The sequence below is a fragment of the Prunus avium genome, chromosome 1 (genome assembly GCF_965620075.1).
Source record: "Prunus avium chromosome 1, drPruAviu1.hap1.1, whole genome shotgun sequence".
NCBI lineage: Eukaryota > Viridiplantae > Streptophyta > Magnoliopsida > Rosales > Rosaceae > Prunus > Prunus avium.
In genome coordinates, this window is record NC_142284.1 from 17,047,867 (window position 1) to 17,052,553 (window position 4,687).

Genomic DNA, 4,687 nt, shown 5'->3' on the forward strand with positions numbered 1-4,687 from the left:
TAAAACCATCGTTTATTTTCTTTAAATTCATCGTCTAATAAGTTCCCAAGCTGTTACATTTTAGTTTTTTGTTTCCTATAATTCTATACAACGATTTCAACTAGAAAACCAATTAAAATGCTTTATTAACGAAAGTTGTTTGTTTCCATGTTGTTCTATTCCCCTACCCTGTAGCATTATCAGCAACAACAAGTCCCTTCTACAAGACTTGCAAAATTAACATCAAACTCCGCAAACACAAATCTTACCAAATATGTTTCATTAATTCTAATCACTGCCATTAATGTAGATAAAAACAAGTTCTAAATGACCAAATTTTCTACCTTCTCCAAAGATGGCATAGTCCAATGAACCTCTGAATTTTGATACCCTTTGAACATTTGATCACAAGTGTACCACTGACAATTAATTTTCAGTAATGAGATTGACATATATAATTAGAGGTTAAAGAGAATTCATCAATGGAATAAGTCTAAGCATAATAAACAGGAGTTGAAAAGGGTCCAAGGATTTATACATGATGCAAAATCACCCAAATTATACAAACTAGAATTCCTACTCTTGACAAGTCTGGAGGCTCTCTGAAAATAAAGCAAATTAAAATGCAAAAATCGTTACACAACACAAGTACTAGAAAATGAACAAGAACAGGGGATTTTAGAAAGCAGGGGAGCTTAGCTCCCTTACTTGCCAAAAAGCCTGAGCAAGTTGCCTGAAAGGAACAACGAAGCAACAATAAACATGCCCACGTATTAAATCAAAGTGAGGAAGTTGAATTGGTAGACTTGGAGTAAAACCCATGTTGATGTTGCTGTCAAAAGAGTCAGGTAGGGTGTTGGCAATCCACAGTAATAAGCAAACTTTGTTACCAAAATTAGCTGTCAACGAACAGCATAGAAATAAGCAACCACTCAAAGATAGCTGTTACCAAAATTGTAGTCAAATCTTGGGGTCTTTCTGCATAAATGCAGATGAAATCCCCATAGCCATGTGCTTGAAATAGAAAACACTCCAGTCCTTCCAATAAGAATCAGTACTCTAAGGTGAAACTCGAAACTGTATCCAGTAATGGACAAGGGAGCTTCAAAACAATCAAAGAAACAACTAATGTAACACCAGAAGCTAGGCCTGCATCATTCCTCCCATAAACTGAGAAGGCACCAAGGATTGAAAAATGAGCCAAAAGTAAACAAGCAGGCAATAAACAAAAACCTAACCTAAGAATTTTGAAAGAAACCATCTTAACCCAAAAATAGAAAAGGGAAGTAAGTGACATGCATAAACCAATTTCATAGACAATTAGTTGATAACCATGAAAAAACTATACCAGAAGCTTACAAACAAAACATTTATATGAAATGCAACCCCATTTCTCATAGAAACCCCCTTTCTAATAGAAAATTTGATATCTAATGAATCGTTAGCATGCATATCAAACCAATATTAATGAACATGATAAGACGTTATTACTCATATATCAAGAAACAAAATCCAAGCCAATACTTCCATTAAAAGCTACCAATCTGCATCCCAAGGCGGCAGAAACTTTTAAGGGTCAATGCCATAAAAAAGCACAAACACGTAGCAATAGGGAGTAATCGATTTCTCTTAGCAGATCAAAACACCTGACCAAGAAGCTAGCAAATCCAAGTAAACAAGAAAACTGAAACAACCCATATCCAGAATTCCAATACAAGATCACTAATAACAACGACTCTAACAAATGACCCAAAAAAAGCCAGATTATAAGCAAAATGATAAAAGAAAGAACTGTACTTGAATTTGAAATTTCATCACTTGAAATATGAATACCCATCAAAAGGCTAATGGCCCAATTCAATCTAATTAACCAACTTGGCAGTACAAAACAGAGACTCAATTCACATAAAGAATGAATATTTACCACACCCACCAATCCAATTAACAACAAAAACTAAGATGATCAAATCATAAAAATATAAGTTGCATTGAAAACAAGAACTTACTTACAATTACAAAATTAGAATATTAAACAAGAAAAAATAAAAATTAAAGTCAAATCAGAAGAACCCTAAGCTAACCCTAGAAAATTAGCTTCGTACCTTTTTGGTTTACGAGTAAGAAGATCTAATCTAAAGCTCGTAAAATGGAAGATGGGAATCCAGTTAGGGGCTTAAAATTGGTCTCGACGAGGAAGGGTAGCTGCCATGGGCAGTGTGAGGGAAATGGCCAACGCGGTGAGCTCGGTGGACTGAACTGCGCAATGGAGATGGCCATCTTGGAGAGCTCGGTGACCTGAACGGTGCGACAGAGATGGTGATATTGGCGAGTTCGGTGGAAGGCGCGAGGGATATGCGCTTCATAGATGTGAGAGAGAGTTGAGAGAGAACGGGTTTTCAGAAAGGAGGTGAGAGAATTTGAGAATTTGAGAGAGCGAGGGTTTGCTAAAAAGCTCAGCGCTCGCAAACTGAAGGTGAAATTTTTGTTTAGCGCCTCCTAAAAACACAATGGTCCTAATAAGGTAGCGTCGTTATTTTAAAATAACCCAACTCATGGGTGTATTAGGTACCTTACCACGAAAGTATTATAACACCCGTCGTCTTTTAAAATACCACGATGGTTTTTATGTAAAGGGTCGTCTATTGTGTGTCGTAGTTTAACATAATTGTCGTAGTGACATCTCAACATCTGTTTCCACAATAGTTCCTTCCACTCCTTGTCGCACCCAATTAACATCTTCATCATGCAAATATATAGTTTCTTTTTGTTGGCTTTGCATAAAGCTCGACTTGAGGTACCACTGTAGGAGTATGAGATGAATCTTTCGAATACATATCAAATAGATCTTTGACAGTCATCGTAAGAACAACATTCCAATCGGAATCCAAAGGGTCTTGTACATAACAAACTTGTCTTGCTTTGTTGAGCCAAAATGAAAGGCTCGTCCCCTATTCCATTATCTTTGTACAACAAATGATTAAAGTTCACTAGTGTGAATTGAAACTCATCCTCTTTAACTCCCAGAAAACTATCAACCTAGTCGCACTTGAACAAGACAAATTTCAAGATATTGGTGTACCGAATTTCAACTACATCTATCAACACTGCATGAAATGTCACATCTCCTGATCGAGGATTTTGATCTCTCACACTAGCATAACTCATAGTATTTGCCTTCAAAAGCAAAACAACACCAGAATTTTGAGTAGTTCTATCTTTTTCAAACTTCTTTGTACGAAATCTAAAACCATTGACAACATATCCCTTAAATTTTCATGCAAACTCATCAGGACCATTAGCCAAACTAATGATTTCTTCAGAAAACACCACATATATTAGAAGTTCTTCTCTATGTTGTCACCTACATATACCAAAGAAACATAATTAGAATTATCAATTAATCTATTCATGTATCTAGCTTTAGCCACAAATGACTTAGAGTACTTACATAGTTCTTAAACCATGCGTGAAATGTTTCATTGTGAACTTTTTGAATATAGTGAGTGGTTCGTCGGGGCATTTCACCTTCAAGCATTTCAAAGTGTTGGCTGTATAGAATAACAAGTTAGGGAGAATTAATTAATTGTAATTTTAAAAAATCAGAATCTATATTTCAGAATATGTTAGTCCTAGAACTATTCCCGTATAGTCCCGAGTACGACGTTATGCTTGGATACGCAAGATTTCAAAGTTTGATCGGCGAACCTGAATTTGGCCTATTATGTGATGTTTGGGATCATCATGATCGGACCGTCGGATCAATCTCATTTCAGAATATGTCGTTCCCTGGACCTCTAGGGTCGTGTAGGAACTTACGGGTTAGAAAAAGGAGGCCTGGATCTTAGATTGTATGCAAATTGCTTTGGTTGCCCTATTATGTAATATTCAGGTTTGTTAGGATCGGATCGTCAGACGGGGCCTGTTTTGAAGTTTATGTTTTCCAATGCTATTCGGATTGTGTAGGAATTCACATATTGAGAATAGGATGTCTGGATTGCCGTTGAGCAGTTTTTATTAATTATATAATCTTAGTTGACCAAATCCAACGATGAGGTCGAATTGACCGTCAAATCATGACGAAGCTCCTAGGGCAAGTTTAACTTATTGCCATGGAACGATAGGAACTATCAGATAACAAGTTGGAGGTCGTGGCCCCTATGAGCCAGTTGACCTAAAAAGTGGGCCATGTTAGCTCGTTTGATGAATACTCTGATTTTTATGATCATGGTGCAGCATCAACTCTTCAAGATGACAGTGATGATTATTGTCACTCCATCAATGACTCTTCCCAAAGTTCTCCAAGATTAGCAACAAATGGCAGTGAAGGCCCTTCCCAAACTCCAATAAAGATGAGAAGTTCAGAAGAAATTTATGAATCTGCTCAGCATGTAAATTTGCAGAATGAAGCTGTATATTTTGCTTTCTTTGTAGGAGAAGACCCAATTTCTTTTGATGATGCATCCAAAGAAGAAAAATGGAAGAGAGCTATGGATGAAGAAATAAAAGCCATTGAAAAAAATGATGCATGGGAGCTCACAGATTTACCACAGCACAAGGATCCTATTAGTGTGAAATGGGTGTACAAAACAAAGATGAATTCGGATGGGTCCATAAATAAATACAAGGCAAGGCTTGTGGTGAAGGGATACAAACAAAAATAAGGAGAAGATTATACTGAGGTATTTGCTCTTGTTTCTAGGCTTGACAC

At 36.7% G+C, this 4,687-nt stretch overlaps 1 long non-coding RNA gene across 1 annotated transcript; it reads right to left on the reverse strand.

Moving 5' to 3' along the window:
- Positions 1-488: 488 nt before the first annotated feature.
- Positions 489-2,486, reverse strand: LOC110774415 (uncharacterized). Its single transcript, XR_015836504.1, has 2 exons — positions 2,082-2,486; positions 489-1,149 (listed from the first exon to the last, which is right to left on the reverse strand). It is a non-coding gene; the product is annotated as an uncharacterized LOC110774415 (long non-coding RNA).
- Between the last annotated feature and the right edge of the window lie 2,201 nt (positions 2,487-4,687).